The sequence below is a fragment of the Ochotona princeps genome, chromosome 12 (genome assembly GCF_030435755.1).
Source record: "Ochotona princeps isolate mOchPri1 chromosome 12, mOchPri1.hap1, whole genome shotgun sequence".
In the NCBI taxonomy this organism is placed as follows: domain Eukaryota; kingdom Metazoa; phylum Chordata; class Mammalia; order Lagomorpha; family Ochotonidae; genus Ochotona; species Ochotona princeps.
The window spans coordinates 40,256,505-40,278,279 of record NC_080843.1 but is presented as its reverse complement, the minus strand read 5'-3'; the positions used below and the strand labels follow the sequence as shown (position 1 = coordinate 40,278,279).

The 21,775-nt window shown below is 37.3% G+C and overlaps 1 pseudogene; it reads right to left on the bottom strand.

The window, feature by feature from the left end:
* LOC101518262 (small ribosomal subunit protein eS7-like) overlaps positions 1-11,111 on the bottom strand; it is an 84,275-nt pseudogene extending 73,164 nt beyond the window's left edge.
* Between the last annotated feature and the right edge of the window lie 10,664 nt (positions 11,112-21,775).

Genomic DNA, 21,775 nt, shown 5'->3' with positions numbered 1-21,775 from the left:
CATCTGCATTACATACATAGATTTTTATCCCAGAATGCAAAACAAATCCTAGTCTGTAAGTGATTCATGGATCCTTACATAAATAAAAGTTTCCCTAATGTATCTAGTCTGACATATCTTTTAGAGATCATTTTTTTATGCCTAAATGTTATTGGTGTCTTGATATCTTGCGCTGTGATATCTGCAGGTCCTCATATCTCTGTCTGTACTCACATCGTCTTTCTGAATCCCCTGCTCAGGACTATCGATATGGCAGAGTCCAATTCCTTATGCCTATGAATCTCGGGTGTTTCCTGATCAGAAGGGCCCCAAAGCCACCGAGGAAGGGGGGGTGACAGCAGTGTTCTTCAGCAGCATGACCCACCAGAGACAGTTGAGTTGGGAAAGTCTGCTTATTTTGAAGCGAGCATAGACTTATATAGACTAAGAAAGAGAAGGCAGAAGGTTGTCTCCCAACATTCCTCCCACCCAAAAATGACATTAGAAGGCATGTCTATCTCTCTGGACCCTCCAGTTAAGTCACAGGTCACATACAACACACATGACTTGGCAAGTATGCCTCAGGTCACGTTCACCACGTTCGGCTCGTGGGTAGGCTGTAGGTCACACTTGACTTCTCCAAGTTGTTTATCAAGGAAGTCCCAGTACAGTTTGTCCAAGACCAGAAAAGAGAACCTGGGGTGCAGCCCACCGCTCTTGCCTGTATAGCCAGTGGTTAGGTCAGGTTGAGATGTCAGTGATCCGGGACCATTGTCAGGGGTTTCCCCTGGGGACATGGTGTGCCACTCTCCTATGGCCTCCCACACAGGCCAACCAGTCAGAAATCTAGGAGCAATCTCCCACATGAAGATGTATTGTTAACAATTTCTTCTAACTGGGAAGACGTGTGGATTGCCTCCAATAAAATATATAAATATAGTGAGTAATTATCTTCTTATTTTCATACTTTATTATAACCCATCCATATGTTCACTTCCTGTATGTAAACTCCAGTCTTTCATATATATACAAATATTTTGAAGTAGCCTAAGTTGACCTGATAAACTGCTAAGAATAAAAATACATCTTTATCCAGAAGAAATGTCTATATGGATATGTTGATGGAGAAAGAATGGCAATGCAATGAATTAACTGAGAAAATAAACACATGTGAAGCTTGATTTTATAGTCTAAGAGAGCCTCATTCTTTTCCTATTCTGAGGGTCTTTCTCAATGTCATTTTATTTTTGATTTATCTATTATCTCTTAAAAATACAAAGTTAGAGGTGGAGAGATAGGGCAAAAAGAGAGAAAGAGAGGGCTTGAGAACAAGGGGGAAAGAGCAGAAGATCCACTTCCTTGATGGCTCAAATGAACAGAGCTAGTCTGGCCAAAACGCAGGAGCCAGACCTTCTTCTAGGTCTTCCAAACGGATGAAGGTCCCCCAGCACTTGGACCATCTTCCACTGCTTTTCCAGGCACAAGGGCAGGAATTAGGATCAGAAGTAAAACCTCCAGTATTTAAAAGATGTGCACATGGGATGCCAGACAAACAGCCACATGACTTTACAAGCTTTGCCACACAGCCAGTCCTGTGCCTAACCACTGCATGTTGCTTTGGGAACTGGGGACATGTAACTTGTTGCTTTAATTTTCAGCTCTTCAAATAAACTATGCGTGATGAACTTCAAATAAATCTATTGCAGGTGTGCCCTTTGTTTAAAAAATTACTCGGTCAAGAGTTCTTGCCTGATGTTGTAACATGAAGAAAATGTCAGGGGGATTATAGAAACTGAGTAAGTATATTTTGCACGTGGAATACAATTGTGTCAGCTTCACATTTTCTTCCAAAATACAGCAATATTTCTGGTTCATGAGATCTTTTAGAACCATATTACTCCAGCAAGTAAATTCCATACACCCTTCACTTTAGATTGGGCAGCCTTAGGGAATGATTGCCTGTTGACTAATGGGCAGGACTACTAAATCCTGACACAATCGGATACGGCTTCTGCCTTATTCTGTCACATAGAAAGTTGGGAACCCAACCTGCAGGTTACTGAGGAAGCCCACATCATCTGAAGGTATTCTTCCAAATAGCTCCTGATGACAGGAGTCTTCAAAATCATGGCTAATGTGTATTACAACAAAAACTGTGCAATCATAGTTTTAATTCATTTTCCCCACAAAACTTTTTGAGGTCCTTTCAGATAATTTTAATGTTCAGACTTGAGCTGCACCAGTTGACAGTGAATATAGCAGATACTATCTTTACCTGATGAGCACTGTCAGCATTTTAGATTGTTGAGCCACTAAGTATTGTTCATTCATAACGGGTTGATAGATAATCAGAATAATTTCTTTGTTGCAAGAAATAAATAATACCTATTAGAAACTTTTTAGTAGTAGTAAAATAGTCGTTTCATGGTAGCATCATCAGACTCCAGGATATCTGTCCGTAATCCATATGTTAAAACAATATCATTTATTTTATTGCTGTAACCAAACTGTATTTATTATTTTAATATACTCAGGTTCTATATAATGATATCTGATTATATTACTCTGGATGCTAGCATTTCCTGAAGGGAGAAAAGTGGCAGAAAGAAATTTGAAGAACCACAGTTTATACACAACAAAACATAATATATATTTGAATATTCTCCTGTAACTTTTTCTAGTAACAAAAACAAAGGTAAGAAAAATACATAAGCAACTGTTACTGGAGGACAGCAAATAGGTTTTTAGTTTCGTTAATTCAGAGATACTTTTTCAATTTGGTATCTCTCAAATCACTATGTAATTCGCACTAAATAAAATACAAATCTATATATGGTTTTAAGTTAAAACTAAGCAACAGGCCCAACTTTTGAATGCAGAAACCTTTAATAGAAGAGAATTTGTAATTAATCTCATTTAAATCTGAAGTACATAGCAACAGTGACTTATCTAAGTTCAGGCCCTTGTTTAGTTTCATTTGATGAGTGTCACCTATATCTAAACCTAAGCCTCGTAGTTATTTGTCTTCAGAGTTCTTTTAGGCTTTAGCAGACTGATTCTCAATTCTAATACCTGCTCTAAATTTTCTTTCTACTTTCTTTATTCAGTTAGTTTAACAGAAAATAGTCATTTGTTTTCTCAACAAAATCACTTGATAAGTTTTGACATAGCAAATGTATTGCACGAAGTACTCAATTTACTTGGAATAAATTTTAGCAATCAGTATGAGACTCCTGTGATTTACCTTCTATTTTTCCCTGCTTTTGCAATTCTCTGATTTTAGTTTCTCTTCTCTATTTTCCAATTGTTTGCACATTCTGTATGCTTGTGGTGGCTAAATGCTCCTCGGAACATACATTCCTGCTTACTTTTCAGTTATATATATATACATTTCATATATATGTATATGAGTATTTATATATGTATATGTATATATATATATATATATATATAAAGCATCTTGTGCCTTCTTGTGAAATGTTAGATTGATTTTTTTTTCATTTTGTTTTTCATGAATTAAGCATAGTCATTCCCTCCTAATCATAGTGGGATCTGTCAAGTCTTTGTTAAACTCTACTATTTCTCTTGACCTAAAATCCAGTATTCACTTAAATCATATTTAGAAAATTGTTAAGGATTAGTTGGAGATTGCAGGTTTTTTAAAAATATTTTCTCCTTAATGCTATAAAACGATCTGAACAATTAGCAAAATGCAAACAATTTAATGTATACTAAAAAAAAAAAAACTAAGTTGTTGAATATTTTCCATCAGTGATTGCTTTATATAAATACAATGCCTTACATATTGTGATCATGAAATAAGAATGCAGTGTTTCTAAGCATTTGTTCAGGAAGCTGAAGATGAGTTTGTTTGCTTGTTTGTTTCATCACTTTTTCCTCTTACATACCAGTGTATTTTGTCATTTCTCTTCCACATTGTTTCTGAATACTGATAGAATATTACGTATTCACTAATGACTGCTGGAGTGATTTCCTCTTTTAGATAAATGACTTAGCAGGGTGAGGAGGGGCTTGAAAACTTGTTTTGTAACAATGAAATTTCCATTGCTTCATTCATGAAGAAAGAATAAACATTTACACAAATGGAGCAGTGCTTGCAGAAAAATAATCCAAGGACTGGACGGGAAGAAAGGAGAAGGAAAGTATCACTTTAATGTAAAGATGCTTTCTTATCTGTTTGACAGGTCTAAGACACATATGTTGCCTTCTGTCTGCATTTATTTATCTGTATTTTACACTCACTGTGTTATCTTTTACACTCACCCTGCTGTTTCTCTACCTGTTGAAAATGTGCTTTCAAACGAGTTATCTTCCAGATGAGACTACTAACAAGTGTTCCCTTGTTCCAATTATTCTATATTATATTTCCCAATTGTTACTTGGATTTATTTTCTATCTCTTTAATTGTATTTCCTGTTGACATCAATAAAAGCCTGATTACTTTTTTGTTTTTTTTTTCTTTTTTCTCTCTGTATTACTACCTTTCTCTTTCTCTAACATGTATAGAGATTGAATAAAAGCTTCTTGATCTGAACTTATTTTACTTGGTGCATTTTTACTTCTTGTTTTCTGAGGCAACATGGTTTTCTTTTAATGTGTTGACATTTGTGCTTTTTAGAACCTTTTTTGGTAGTTTCTCTCATAAGAGATTTCAAGCTTTTAGCAGCATAACAGCTGAAGAAAAAGAATAGCTTTCATAAATACTTTTCATTAGCAAATGATTGCAAAGTGCTTTTCAAGTATAAAGTAGCGTATTACATGTTGTGAAATAATACTCAATATAATTGAAGTGGGGCACAATTACCTAGTAAAATGAAAAACAAAATGATATTAAAATTTAAGATACCATCTCCTTCAATCTCCACAAATACTTTTCTTCTAAATATCACATGAATATTTTAACACTTTGTTGGATTGTAAATAACATTATCATAGTTATTCATTTTTGCATCTTTAGTTGCTCATTATTAAATTAGGTTTACTCCAATGAAAAGTCTCTTTCAGGAGTACACATGTTATTTCCACCAAATTTACTTTTTAATAGTTAAAACCTTTGCATTTTGCCCTAGAATATATGAATATATGTTGAATCATTTTTGTTATGTCAGTATGCTTTAGATTATTTTGATTTTTTCATTTATAATTATCTTTTATTTTATATCAAGCATGTCATTCTTGATATAATTTTGAGTATATTAAACTAAACAAATTGAGGTAATCTTCTTTAAAAATATGTACTAAGTTTTACTTGAAAAGCATGCTGACATACACATACATACAGAATCAAAGAGACAGAGAGATACAGAGTTCTCCAGCTGCTGGTTTACTCCCTGAATTTCTGCAACAATCAAAGTTAGGCCCTTACTGGAGCCAGGATCCAAAATGCCCTTCTGTTTCCCGTATGAATGGCAGAAAATCAAATACTTGGGCAAACATCTGTCTTCCACAGTGTACATTAGCAGGAAGTTGTGTAGATCCGGAAGTGGGCATGGAACATAGGCATGTTGATAATTGATGAGTGCACTGCAAGTGAGGGTACCCCAGTGGGCCATGATACCCTCTCTGAAACATTTTCACACAGAATAATTCATTAGCTTATAAGTCTTTTGAGAGAATAACATGTGCAATTAATTGAAAGCATTTTGAAAAGGAAATGCGACTAGTTTCTAGAGAATGACACCAAATAGCTTTTTATTAACAACTGGGTAAATCCAAACTTGATTAAAGAAATTTTTCTTTTAACAACTTAGAGTTGTTGGGGCCCAATGGGGTAGCCTAGCCACTAAAGTCCTGGCATTGAACTTGCTGGGATCCCATATGGATACCAGTTTTAATCCCTGCAGCCCTGCTTCTCATCCAGCTTCCTGCTTGCAGCCTGGGAAAGCAGTCGAGGACAGTCCAAAGCCTTGGGACCCTGCACCCGCATGCAAGACTCAGAAGAGGCCTGGGCTCCTGGTTTCAGATTGGTTCAGCTCCAGGCATTGTGGCTCCTTGGGGAGTGACTCATCAGACGGAAGATCTTCCTCTCTGTCTCTCCTCCTCTCTGTATATCTGACTTTGCAATAAAAATAAAGAAATCTTAAACAACAACAAAAACTTGGAGTTAGCTTCAAAGTTAATACTTGAACTTAGGGAAGAGATTTTACCTACTGCTCACAGTACCTGTATAGGCATTTCTAAGTGTGGAAGTCTGGTTTCTTCTTGTTTGCCTGTTTACCATGCTTTGGCTTAATATTTACTTATTTAGCTCAAAAGTAGAAGTTGCAGAGAGAAAGAAAGAGATAAGATAGATAGAGATAGATAGATAGATAGATAGATAGATAGATAGATAGATAAATAGATGATAGAATCTTTCATTAGTTGGTTCACTCGTCAGATAGCCACAGCAACCGGGGCTGGCCAGGCAGAAGCCAGGAGCAACAGCATCCTCAGGGTGGCAGGTTTGTTCCATGTTGTTGGCTCGTGACTAAATGCCTAGAAGATTTCATGCTATTTCACAGGGTATGCACAAGGAACTGGGTTAGGAGTTGACTGAGACAAGAACCAGGTCCTGATGGAGTCGTGATTAGCAACCTTATGTACTATGCTGCAGTGTTAATCTCCTGTTGGTTGTATTCTGTCTTTTGTAACTTATCATCTTGTAGATATTATTACTATTTTTAGTCTAGGTGTTTCTTCCCTGTATTAAGTATGCAGAGTGTTCATATATGAACATATATAGACTAAGTCAAGTATCTTTTAAAATATGACACACATTTAAATGCGAATTTTAGATATATAAAAAATACATTTTACTGTAAGAACATGCCATGTCTCTCCCCATACAATATTGGGAACATTGATGCTATGAAATTACTCATTATTTTCCCAAAATGAAAACTTCACTTGTAATTTTACATTTTCTCTGACAATCTTATTCAAATATAGTTTCCTATTTTGCCATATTTCTAATATTCTTATGGTAGCCTGATGAACAAAAACCTCCAAGAAAATAGTAGTTTTCTATCTTTTAGAGACTCACAAAAATGTTGAAAATTTTGCTTTATGATTGTTTGAAATTAATACGATCTGACAAATAGTTTGCACTGAAAGAATAATAGAAGCTCTATTTAATCTTCCATCAGAGTTGTTTAAGATTCCAATACATTTTTATACATTTATTTATTTTCTTTGGAAAGTGAGGTTAACCTGTGGAGGGAGAGACAGAAAAATCTTTCATCCATTGATTCACCCCTCAGGTGTCCAGTATGGCCAGAGCTACATCAGGAACCATGCAGGGGCAGGGTCCCAAGCCATTGGATCATCCTCTACTGCTTTCCCAGGCCACAAACAAGGCGCTGGGTAGGAAGTGGAGCAGCATGAACATGAACTGGCAGCAATATATGGTGCCACACTTGAAGTGGAGGATTAGCCAGCTAAGCCATTGCACTGGCTACTTGCAAACATTTTTATCAGCTTAAATATTTCAAAACAGTTGTTGCTGGAGACCAGCTCCAGCCGAGTTCAGAGCTCAGGAAGGGTGTATGGAGTCAGCGAAAAAAAAAGACCTGGACACTGTCACTTGGAGCCATCTAGTAACAGCTCAAGAAGCTGTCCTTTTTTATTTTCTCAGACACATCACAAGCTTCTACACAAACTAATTGTTCTAATTTTACTTCAAGACTACAGGGGCATTACAGACATTTGGTCATTCTGTCTGCACTTCAGGGCTAAGCAGGTGCCCCTAAAGATAATTCTGCAAAATACTGTATTCATATTCTTCAAGGCAAGCCATTATTCATTCCTCAGTAGTAGCCACGGAGTGACAGCCAGGATTCCAAGGCCAAGGCACATGCGATTACCTGCTAATCAGGAATGCATTCCTACCACATTTCTATTTCTACAATTTGCCCATTATTTAATGGGAAAAATAGGTTACAAGGGAAAAAAACATAAAAATTCAAGACAAAAGTTTCAAATGTTAAATCCCCCTACAACTACAGACTCTACAATCCATAAACAATGAAACAATAATCCAAAACATATTTCTTTAATAAAAGCATCCTTAATTTCTCTAGCTAAAAATTATAAAAGCAGCTAAAACAGTTACATTTCCTATGCTCCAAAGAAATTGCAAAGACAAGCTAGCCTTTGAGATCACAGTAACTATATTTATTGCAGTTATATTTATTTATAGCAGTTTCAGCTCTTACTCCCATTGCTTGCATTAATATTTAGGATATTTTGTCAAGCCAATTTCCCAGAAGGTATGCTAAATGTCTGGGCCAGATTCTGAGGCAATGGATAAGTACCCAATAAGGTATCCAGAAATGGCATGGGCTTAATTGTCCTAGTATGTATTAATTGTTAAAGGTCCGCTCACCAAGACATTATCAGTGACATTAACTCTCAAGCTCACATCAGTTGCAAAACCACCTCACAGGGGCAAACAACAATGCCTCAATGGATAACAGAATTTTTAACAAGGTGCTTGAGTGTCCATGCAAAAAGGGAGTGAAACCTCATCAAGGTGGTCAGAGAGAAATCCACTGGACCCTGCCAAACAGCTGGAAGCTCCCCTGGGCCCTGCCAAACAGGGCAGCTGTTCTCCTCACACCTTCGTGTCTTCCACACCTACTGCACGGACCCCAGCAAGTTGTATTATTGACATTCATTTCTCTGTGCCAACTGATAGACTACACATTCCCTATAAGCATGAGGTATCTATCTATCTATCTATCTACCTATCTATCACAAATATTGAACCTAAATATATTTTTTATGTTGATACTATCATAAATTCAAACCAAATAATTTCAGTTGATATTTTTTCCCATTCCTAGAAGTATTGTTAGTTTTGGAAGGTTTTGGAATTACTATGTTTTTGCCTGGTGTTAACTTTTCGCTTTTTTTTTTTAAAGATTTATTTATTTTTATTACAAAGTCAGATAGACAGAGAGGAGGAATGACAGAGAGGAGGATCTTCTGTCTGATGATTCACTCCCCAAGTGAGTGCAATGGCTGGTGCTGTGGTGATCCGGAGCCAGGACCCAGGAGCCAGGACCCAGGAGCCAGGACCCAGGAGCCAGGAGCCAGGAACTTCTCCCACACAGGTGCAGGGTCCCAAAGCATTGGGGCATCCTGGACTGCTTTCCCAGGCCACAAGCAGGGAGCCTGATGGGAAATGGAGCTGCCAGGATTAGAACCGGCGCCCATATGGGATCTTGGGCATTCAAGGCGAGGACTTTAGCCGTTAGGCGATGCCGTAGGGTCCACCTTACCACCTTTTTGTATTACATCAGCAATATTTATTGAGTGTCTAATATACCCTCAATACCAGCATAGACAGTGAGGATACAGTGCTAAACCTAGCAAACTATCTAATCTCCTGGGTTTTATATCCCACTGAAAAGAACAAACAAGAAGCCATACGACAAATAAATATACATTACAAAGTAAGAAAAGTATTAATTATATATAAAATTGAAAGTATATAATAGAGTATCAAGGGGGCAGTAATATTATATATATATATATATGAAAATGTCTAAGAGATTGAAATTTACATTGTTGTAAAAAACAAAAATGACTGCTTTAATGAAAACGCAGAATTAGAGACCTTACTTTTAGATTCATACTTTCCATTTCCATTAAGATTCTGTCCTGTGCAGTCCTCTACCACACAGCACTGATGTTCCTAGCACTGAGAAAGGGACACTTCACTTCCCTTTCTCTTATTTATTTAATTTTTTTCCATTGGAACAAAACATTCCCAGCCTATGGTGTAACAAGTATAAAACATTTATTTTGAATTTTTATCCCTCTCCATCTCCACTTCCTCACTCTCCACTACCCTCTGTAACACCACTTAGTATTACAATATCATAGTACTTTAACAACAGTCACAAGCCCAACAACATTTTTCTGTTTAAATGTATCATGGCAGGCCCAGCATGGTTGCCTAGCAGCAAAAGTCCTCACCATGTATGCACTGGGATCCCAAGTGGGTGCCATTTCTTTTTTTTTTTTTTAAGATTTATTTATTTTATTACAAAGTCAGACATACAGAGAGGAGGAGAGACAGAGAGGAAGATCTTCCATCCGATGTTTCACTCCCCAAGTAAGCCGCAACAACCGGTGCACGCTGATCCGAAGCCGGGAACCAGGAACCTCTTCCAGGTCTCCCACACGGGTGCAGGGTCCCAAAGCTTTGGGCTGTCCTCGACTGCTTTCCCAGGTCACAAGCAGGGAGCTGGATGGGAAGTGGAGCTGCCGGGATTAAAACAGGCACCCATATGGGATCCTAGGCGTTCAAGGCGAGGACTTTAGCCGCTAGGCCACGCTGCTGGGCCCAATGGGTGCCATTTCTAATCCCCGTGGCCCTGATTCCCTTCCAGCTCCTTGCTTGTGGCCTGGGAAAGCAATTGAGGAAGGCCCAATGCCTTGGCAACCTGCACACATGTGGGAGACCTGGCAGAGGTTCCATGTTCCCGGCTTTGTTTCAGCTTAGCTCTGGCAGCTGTGACCACTTGGGAAGTGAACCAATTGATGAAATATTTTCCTGTCTCTCCTCCTCTCTGTATATCTGACATTCCAATAAAAATAAATCTTTTACAAAAGTGTATCATAGGTATTGGCAATGGTGGAAACCACACTATTGTACTGTCAAGGTGTGTTTAACAGTTTCGTTGGGAGTCCTCATCTTATTTTGCATTTTCCAATGGTCCCCTTTGGAGATGGGACATGGTACCAGAAGTCACTCCTGGCCTTTGATTTGAGAGTATTCCCTCTGAAAATATCTTTGTCTCCAACAGTTGTAGCAATATCTTGGGGATTGATTTTTTCCCTCAGGTTGGCGCAGTTGGAGTGGCCAGCATTTCACTATGGCACCTTTCTGCCTCTGCTTCTCTAAATATTGATTATAGTAAACAGTATCACCTGCCAGGATCAGCCATCAACTGGTCCAAAGAGGATTTCTCAGGGTCTTCTATAAGCTTTTTGAGCTTTCTCCTGATACTCAGGAGAGGCTTTATACAGAACATGTCTTTGAGGATTGCTCCAGCCTCCATCATATCAGGATCCACATTAGTGAATTTTACAATCACCTCTATGAAGTATTCTAGAAAGCTCATTGGTGGCTCAGTTTCTCCCTGATGAGCAGTAGTGAGGTGGCTTTGTATTGTAGCAATGGGAGGTAAAGTAAGTAGAAGTTTTAGTTAAGGCAACCGAGGGGGGGCAGTTTCTGATTCTGAGATTCACGGGGTATTTGGGTGAGAGTTCCATACAGAAGAAGATGAAAGCCTTTTATCTCAAGATCCAGGGGTCAAATCAGTCCCAAATTTTGAGGTTACAACAAAAAGGGGTTGAGGAGTACACTCATGAGATGAGAAATTCCATCTAAGTAACGAAATAGAGACAACGAAGAGGCTGGGGGGAAAGAGTTTCCCCATCTCCCCGTCTAACCTGAGCCCTGCAGCTTACATAAGAACTTGGGGGCAAATCCAATCTCATCCCAAGGTGTTGTCATTGCAAGAGTGACCCTGCTGTCCAACAAGACAGGTTCCACAAGGGTGGACAGTACTAAGGATTACTTTGCCTTGCCCCACCTTTCCCTGCACATTGTCTCATGCTATGTGAAGGCTCCAAAACCCTTTGTATCCTTTCTTTGGTGTGACTTCTATTTCCCAGAGAATTTAAAATAATCAAACAAGTCCTCTGAACTAAGGAGTATGTCTGACCACTTGAACTTTCATCTTCTAGCCTGATCAATCAAAATGAGTGGAAAAGGCACAAAGGTTTTATTTGATCTTAGTCTAATTCAAAACTAATGAGCCATCTATGAGTTAGAATCATAGGAGCATGGCCGGAGGATGGTCCACCATTCTCAGAAAGGGCAAGTTGGCTCCAAGGGGCATCATCGTAGAAAATGGGTACCCGAAGACTAAAGGTCCTGAATTGTTTCTATCAAAACATACATTATGAGAAATAAGTAAATATATAAATAAAATTAATGTTAAATAAGTAATATAATAAAAATACTGCTTTCTGGACCACATATAGATAATATTATTTAGGCTTTTGTCTCTATTCTGTTGCATTTTCTATTACGTTTCCATTTGTCCTCCATCTCGCACAGTTTGTATACTAGAAGCCGATCTCTACGTAAAATTCAAACATTTATTGAAGTTACGAGGGCAGGCCCGGCATGATAGCATAGTGGTTAAAGTCCTCAGTGGCTGCATGTAATTTAATGGGTTGTACTCCGCTTTTACCCAAAGCTGCTCCTAAATGTTTGTTTGGGGATGAAATCTTCTGTTGAAAATGGTGGAAGACAATAGAATGGCAGATTTGACTATACTGTAATATAGTATCCTTCACAGGATAGTTGGGAGTAATCTCACCAGAAAAATTCTTGATAATTCTGTTGAGGAAATTGTAAGTAAACAATTTCTAAGGATAGAGTCTGCTTTGCAGCTTCGTCTGACCTTATCTGTTCATATTATCTTCTGCCTTTATTTGTCTTCCTACTCTCTCACATTCTACTCATCCGATTTTTTTTTCCTGGAAACTAATCTTTTCTACCTGGCACTGTTGAATTATCGGTATTGGAAGGGAAGGCTGTAAACTGTGCAATAAACTACTGCTAGGAGTATGTGATTAATGAATCACAGTTTAGCATGTAAGCTTTGAGAGCAGTTAAACATTAGCCATCCCCATAGATTTTCATTAATATTTCTGCTGAGTTTTAACAAAGAACAATCAACTTATTTCATACAGACAAACTGCATTTCAAATGAGTCTCGAGATTTGATGCTTCTGAGTAAAGTTTAACACACATTCTCCTTATCGGAAAATTCTGTTAGAAATGTTCTTTGGATTATAAGTAGAGCTTTCATTTGTGCGACCTATGGCAGTCCGTGTCGTAAATATGCACGTATTTTCGCCTCAGCCAGGTTCTTCGGAGCACAGCATGGTACTTTTTAAATGCACTGGATTTGATTTGTTTTAGGGCATAATATAAATTCTCTGCTATAATATAAGATAAGAGAAACATTTTTTAAAGGAAATCTGTGTTGGTTGTGAGGCACTATGCATCACTGATCCTTATGATTTATTAACTGCCTAAATAATCCGTTATCATTATTGTTTATTTTTATACATAGCTGCTCATCAGGCACTCAGCACTGTATCTACCTTCTCTGTATTGTCTCAGAGTCTGCGTGTTTGCCCTCGGTTACTTTTGTGAATTCTTCTGCAAGATAATGATAGCATTTCAAATTCTGTACCACTAACCGCACTGAGTGCCACAGAATACAAATGTGTATAAGGTGGTAGTTTCATTATCTTAGGGTCAGTAGAATTTCGAGAGCTTTAAAATTACCTCTATCAATGATGCAAGTGTCAGCTTAGTTTTAATAAATCTTTAGGAACAGCCACAAGTTCCTTCTAGGACACCTTCCCATTTCCCAAAAATACATCATTCAGCTGCCAAATCTACTACCAGTGTCTTGCTTAAAAAAAAAAAAAAAATCACTATTAAATGTAATGCTGTACTTCCAGTGCATGCAATTCCTTTTTGATAACTTAAAATATGAGTAACTGAATCTCCTCCAGAATTGGTCCACATTTATGCTATTCATACAAAAAAAAGCTTAAGTAAAACAGAAGGAAGGCATGCACAAGTTCATCTATTATGAAGCAATACATATAACTGCCAAAGATGGTGGAATTCCATGCTCCTTGGTAGAATTTGATCACATAATGTCGTCACAATTAAAGCCCAGAGATTTGGTAATTTTTTTTTTTTTAGAATACATTAGAGTTGACAAGTAACGGATTCAGCCAACCAATACATGTAATGTGAAATGTCTCATAAAATGCAACCAAATGCAGATATTGTCTTTAATTTCCAATAGACTTGAACATATTCTCCACTTGCAGAAATGCTAAATCATGAGGGTTTACTTTGCTTTTATTTTTGTGAACTACCACCATTATTTAAAGTTGATGGGGTTTTTTTTTTAGAATGAACTATGAACCATTCTCAAAAGATAATGTGATATTTAAAAGACGAAATAGCTTCTTTGTGTATTAGAAAGTAAATAGCTTTTGAAAAAGTCATAGGCACTGCAGGATACTGATTTTATCTCATAAATATCTACCATGTGACCTCTTTCAATTGCACAGAATTTTATATAGCATCTGTCCTGCTATTTCTATGCCCCCGAAAGAGGCTCAGCATGGGAGCTGGTAAATAATATTTGAAGGAAAGATGAAGTGAATGAAGCTAGTTTAAACTTGAGAATTTTTCTAATAGAAAACAATGTACACTCCAAAATAGTGTTTTGATGCAATATTAAAGTCTATAAGCTTATTTGTAGCATACGTTCTCTCTCACAACTTAGGATCTAAAAATAATGCTAAACGAGGAAAGAAGAATGTTAATGACATGGAAAAGTATTGAAGCAAGTTGCTATAACAGAATATTTATTAACTGGCAAGCACATACTGTCCATGTGGCACCACTGGCAAAGATTTAGCAGGCTGTGCCACTCACCACATTGGCTTTGATGTTATTCATTTCTAACTTAAGGATCTGCAATAAATGAAACTATCCATACAAAAGACCTCAAATGGAGGCTTGTATCCCAACCCTAAAAACTCCTGGATCCTCACCAAGGACTGTCAGTAGGGGCACCAAGGACTACATCCCAACTGCCAAGGAGACCACGGGGAATTGGAGTGCCTTTGGAGGCCAAGAACTCTGAGGTCACCCACCCCCATTTGGATCTACCACACGGGATGGAAGAAGCCCAAATTCTTCCTCGCAGGATCCAAGGTCACCGGAACAACAGCCAGGAGCCCTGAGAGGTCCGCAGAAACAGAAGAACAGTAAACTTCCTTCGGGACTAGGAAGAGGAGCTTTCTCGGGTCCTTACTTGGTTCCAACTTTGGATCCTCAACCTCTCTTGCAATGACCATCAGGGTCACTCCGGAGGGCCCCCCCCCAAAAAAAAAGCAAACAAACAAAAAATTAGAATAGATAGAGAACAATAAGGAAAGCTTAGAACCAGACAGGAAACGGTCAGCGTGGATCCACATATACCTTACTAGGTAGGACACAAAGATTAGTTACTCCTCACTAGGGTATTAGAGATTTCTCTGCACACCCCTCCTAAAACTGTTTTGCACCTCAACTGTTGACATATACCTTGTTAGAGTTATAAGCCAGTTTAGACTATCCTAAAATCTGCCAAGTTCAGCAAAATTATGCTTCAACACTATAAACTGCTAAATACTAAACTGAAAATAGACACAAGACAGCTGAATAATACCCTATAGCCATTTTAAGGTGTATAGCAGCCAGTTCTATATATAAACTAAAATTAAAATGGCAATGAAGTAGTTACAGGATGTGATTAAGAACTTGCATTTTTTAACATATTCATTATTCAATACCATGTCAACTAATTCCATAATGTTGTAAATTGTTGTTGATGTTGTGTTGTGGCTTTCAATTGATTGGGATGATATTCTGCCAGTTCTACCTTCAGACCCGAGATGATCTCCCCAAGAAACCGTTGAATGTATCTGGACAATAGGATGCTGGACTCTATGCTTGGTGTATGTGTGCAATGAAAGAATCTTGTATGAATTTGAACTGTAATACTGCAACAAGGTGGAGGAATCCACCATGGGAGGGAGGGTATGGGGAGGAGTTCGGGGAATCCCAGAGCCTATGAAACTCTGTCACATGATGCAACATAATTAATAAAAAAAAAAAAAAACAGAGAGAGAGAAAAAGACAAGAGACCTCAAATTCAATTCCTATTAATTCAGAAAAATATGAATATATATCCTGTTGTTATGTGTTTATGTCAAACTACTATTGGGGGACATTTTGCTTTTTAAATACCAAAAGTCTAAATTCAGACAATATGGGATGGTGGAGTCATTAAGAAAATAGATAAATAAGCCAATACTTAGACTCTAAATACTGGTGTGCCTTTTGTGAAAATTTATCATCTAATCAATGCTGTATTTTTATTTTTTCAGGAAAAATGTGAATAAATTTAATAATATAGTTGCTTACCATTCAAAGGGAAAGAAATATTCATACCAGAAAAATTGCAGTGTTCCAAAAGGCAAGGTGAAATTCTTACAAAAGTAACTGCTCTGGTGGGACACTGGGACAACAGAACATTCTTCGACCTTAAAAAAATAAGTATCAAGCTGTGAAAAGGCATGGGAAATTTTAATTATAATTTACTCAGCGAAAGAACCTTTTATGAAAAAGCATACATATGATTTGACTTATTTAATACGTCCTTCTGGAAAATAAAAGCTAGGAAGATGAAAGAAAAAAATAGGGGTTGCCAGGAGCCAGAGGGAGGGCAAGTGAGTAACACAGAGATGAACAGAGGATTTTTAGGAAAGTGAAAATATTCTGTGATGTTACAGTAATGGATTCATGTCAGTTAATTATCCAAGCCCGAAGAATGGACTTCATCAAAGTTTAACCCTAGGGCTTGGCGCCATGACTCAACGGTGCCAGCATCCCATGTGGTGCTGGTTGTAGTCCCGGCTGCTGTGCTTCCAATACAGCTCCTTTCATGTGGAATGTGAAAGTTGTGGAAGTGGCTGAGTGCCTTGAACCACTCCAGAAACCTGGAAACCTGGAATCCTGGAAGAAGTTTCCTGTTCCTGGTTTCAGATCAGCTCAGTTCTGACCAATAGGGCCATTTAGGGAGTGAGGCAGTGGATAGAAGATGTTTCTCATTCTGTCTCTCCTTCTCTTTGAAATCTTTCAAATTACTAATGGTAATAGTCATGATAAAAATGAAAAACAATTAACCCTAAACTATTGACTTTCCATGACAATAATGTGTGAATGGAAGTTCACCAATTGTATAAAGCATGCCACTCCAGAAAGGAGATGTGCATAATTGGAGAGAAAATGTATGGGGGAGTGACGGACGGGCATTGTATGAGAATTCTGCAATTTTTTTGCTCAATTTGTTAACACCTAAAATTTCTTAAAAGGCAAAAATTCCCATATTTGATAAATCTGTGCAACAGTGTGAAAAATTACACCTGCAACAAGAGGTGCTTGTTCTCCTCAGAGATTTGCTAATTTCTGTACTTTCCTGTTGTTGTTGGATTGTACCTGCAGCCTGGTGTGGATAATGACTCATCTCAGTGGAGTGCAGTTGATTGGCCAGGAAAGTTTCTGGAACTATATGTTATCCCCAGCTCAAGGAGTGAGGAGTCGATTATGATGGTGGGTTACAAAGGATCACATACCTGTCTCAAAACTGGAGAGACTTGTGGGTGTGATACATATTACAGAACTCTGTATGCATCACCAGAAGCTACCACAGACTGGCTCAGCAGCTCCCTTTCCTTGCACTGATTCTCAGGAACGTTGAAATTTCTTCAGAGATATCTTTCTGAAGAAGTCCTTTGTGCTTGAAATTCCATCTTAGAATTTGCTAGCAAACTATAGGCACTACAAGCCATGACACTCTAAATGCGACTTGAAACTCTGAAGACATTAGGGAGGATATTAAGTTTAACGAAAATAATTAAAGTGAGAAAAAACAAATGAAGCTTGGTGAGTTCACAAAAAGAGAAAATACTTGCAATGTATATTATAGATACTATATTATTTTTTGATATTTGTAAAATGGGAAGTGATATAATTCTGTATTTTGTTATGTTACTAATTTGTGTGAGACATTTGGAGCAGAATTAGCAAATATATAAATGTGTAATGGGAATCTAATAAATAATCTCTCTGTATATCCATTAAACATTTAAATTTTAAAAAATGAACATACTTCCACCTATATTCAAAGATGGATAGATACAGGAAGGAAAGAGGTTGCTGTAACAGTTAAGGATTCACATTTTTCCTACCACAACATCCTATTAATGCACACCCCACCGTGTGTGACTGCAGGCAATGATTCAAATGTTTGAGTCCCTGCCATGCAAGAGAGGGGCACAGGATGAGCTCCTGGGTCTTGGTTTCATCTGAACCAGTCTTGGAGGCATTTGAGGGCTGAACCAGCAAGTAGGAGCTGCCTGGGTTTGCCTATGTCTGTGCATCCTTCTTGTTCTCTCTGTCTTTGAGATATACACACCAATTATTTACTCTATTAGTTTAAATTCTACACTGGTACATTTGTTTCAAAGTTGAAAAGTAGAGAGACTTTTTGATAACACTCTTTCTAGCACACCAAGTGTTACATAATAATTTTAATTCATTTGTTTATTTGAATATTAGAGACATGGAAAATGAGAGAGATCTGCAATCCACAGATGCACTCCCCAGAAGACAGAAACAGCTGAAGGCTGACTAGGTCAAAGCCAGAAGCTAGGATGTCAATGCAGGTTCCCCAGTGGGCCCACCGCCTCCCAGGGAGCAGGAGAACAGGGAGCTGGGATCTGGCCCAGGGCATTCCAGGGAGCAGGTGAACAGGGAGCTGGGATCTGGCCCAGGGCATTCCAGGGAGCAGGTGAACAGGGAGCTGGGATCTGACGCACAGTGAGAACTGGAACATACACAGCTCCATACGTAATGGAGGCAGCCTGTGTACTGCTGAGGCATAAGGGTGGATTTTGTATATGCACACATCTATAAATATATACTCACTGCATACAAAGAGAGAGTAAGGAAAATACATCTTTATAATAAACCTATCAGTATTATGATATATTCACAAGGTGTCCTTTATGTATCTACTGAACCTCACATCACATTCCATATTTGTATGTATATGTATACAACAGTATATGCACATAACAAATGCAATCATATAAATGAATATATGTAAATCTCCATTAAAAAGAAGCAGCTATATAAGCATTTAAAATACTTTCATTATATTACATGCTAACTTAATATTCTTATCAAATCAGACAACTCTTATCTTTTATATTCATCTAATATAACATCTGTATAACCAAGTCTTATCATATTCCTTTGTATTAAAACAACAAAACCAATCCATATTGAAATATAGTACATTATAAACATTTACAAAATAGTATTGGTTCAATTTTGCCGTTAATCTTAACCATTTGCAAAGATAAAAAATGTCCAGTTTAAAATATTCTATGTGCTAAAAAAGGAAAAAGAAAAAATTTTGTGTAATAATGTGATATCAATAAGTACATCTAGATCAGAAAAGAAACCTCTAAGTGGTCAAGTTAAACACAACCCAATTAAGACTCATTTGAATTCCTTGTCTGCAGCTGTGAGAAAGAGGATTTCAAATTAACCTATGTAATGTCTGGTATTATTTTAAGATGTAACCGGCACAAAACTTTCAGCTCAAAGTGGTGCAGTTAAGCTTTAACGTAATAAAACTATTTATAATTTGCCATCCTTGTGTTCTAACTCTATACTTGTAATTTCTTTTCTTTTTATACTCAAATGCGTTTATTTGAGATTTTTTTTCTTAAGAAACTTTAGTTTAACATTGGTATTTCAGTAAACACAGCCAATCCAAAATTTCCCCAGTAATAACATATAATGAGCCTGGTTGTCACATGCCTCATGGTTCTAGAAAGTCTATAGCCTCTGCTCTTATATGTTAGCAATTGTGGCTACAGCATAGTTGGGCTTCTGAAATACTTACACTGAATGAAAGCGACCACGTGAAACAAAAGGAATGAGATGAGCCATTTTAGATAACCAGTGGAATTCCCTGACACTGCCTGGGGTATGGTATACCAATCTGTCAGCTTGCTTCTCAGCAAGTGGAGGCCTCAGTCTAATCCATTTTGCTTTATTTTTTTTTTTACAAAATATCATCTCTTCCTTGATGAGACTTTTGGTCAGACCCTGCGTTCCATTTTCTGTACAGTGTGTACAGTTATAGAATATACACTGTGTATTCTACCTTCTTGAGGTTTTCCCAATTAACCTGTATGTCTGCATTTTACATTCTGTAAGTAGCGGGGGAGGGGGAGACTTTCATTTGGATGCTTTTCTGCACATATCTGCAAGTCTTTGTTATCTAGATATTGGTCAACTCTACTGGCCATTGTTTTATTTGTAAAATTATACCCAGATGCTTAAGAAAGTTGCCTGTAAAATATTCTTTTCTTCTCAAGACTTTGCCAGGCTTATCCTGATGCAATACTTATTTGTCTAAATTTCTTTATTCAAGGTTCATTACGGGAAATTGGAATTGAATATGAAAATTTTACACTTAACAGTTTGTGCGACATCATAACCTGTGCATTGAGGGTAAGTTGATTACACAGGTATGGCAGCAGGAGCAAGGCAAACTCCTGCTATGTTATGGAACTGAAAAGGTACTTACTCCCCTGTGTGAGTGATTTTTGAATTCCAAACTGACACTTGATTTGAAAGATTTTCAAATTTGAAAGATAACGCTGTAAGAGTAAGTTTATGGGTTAGGCTCCAAGCACTTCCCTGTGTGAATTATCGTTGATTGCCTAACCTTGCACTGAGACTGGTGGAGCCTTGCTGGAGTGCTGTAATTCTCATGCTCCACAGGAGGCACGGTGTTAACCAAATCCCAGTGGTACTCAACTGAATTGATGAAATGACCAGGAAGGCCTAATTAAAGCTGCTCAGCTCAAATGTATTGATGTATTACATCTATTACGGCTTGGTTCAATAGGTCCACCCTGTGAATGCTGCCACAGCCTGTAAAACAAACTAAACAGATTGAATAAATAATGCTGCAAGGAGTGGAGACAGCATCAAAATCAAAACAACAGAGCTTAACATGCAACAGGATAACTGGTGAACTTTTACTGTGTTAGTCTCAGTAGATTATTTTAATTATTATTACTCTTTTACATATTGAGCACAAAAGGAATGTTATGATCTAGGATAATATTTGAAATATATTTCAGAACTGTTAAATCCTCCTCTCTTTCAGTAAGCATTGTTAAGCAGCATATATAATAATTAATGCATGGTTAGAAGTCAGTTTTGTGTTTGTATTGGCATTTGGGAAAAAACTAAAATATATACTCTGCCATTTTTCTTGATTTTTCTTGCAACAACAGATGGTATTTCTTTTTCAAGTTCTTTTGATTTTAGATTGTATCAAGTTTCAATAACTTCTATGCTATCCTGCAAAATTCTTCTGATTATGTTGTTAATCACTAGTCTTTGGTTCATTTGAACATGAGGAGTTTTTTGATATCATACCCATTCCTGTGAAGCATTAAATACTGTTTAGATCATGCTGTTGGTACAGCAGAGAGAATGTCGAACAAATGCTGTTATAACAACTTTCAGAGTCAGAAACAAACAAAAAAAAAGAATGCTTTCCTAAAAATGTGAAACTTAAAAATCATTAACTTTTTTATATAATTAGTCATCAACATTGTAGGAAATTATACATTCCAGATTAATTTTTCAACCATTTAAAAGTCTGCAAATCCGTGTTTTCAAACTGCCCATCTTGGCATATAGGAAGTTCAATTTTCCACTTGATTAGACTCAAGATATTAAAATCATCACAATTTATTTTGTATATTTTTATATATTTCTTATTTTCCTCATTCAAATGTGCTAGCTATCCTTATTTGTTTTACTTTCAGAATACATTCCAAGCAAATAAACTTCTTACCTCTACTCTTGCAATTATGGTCCAAGAAGTGATTATTTTTACTTGGAATGATACAATGGCTTCTAGAAGTCTTCTGTACTTCCTTTTTTTCATCTTCTGCATAGCTCAACTAATAATTGTATACTTTCTTTGTATTGGGAATATTGGAATGTTAAAAACACCAGTAGCTACCC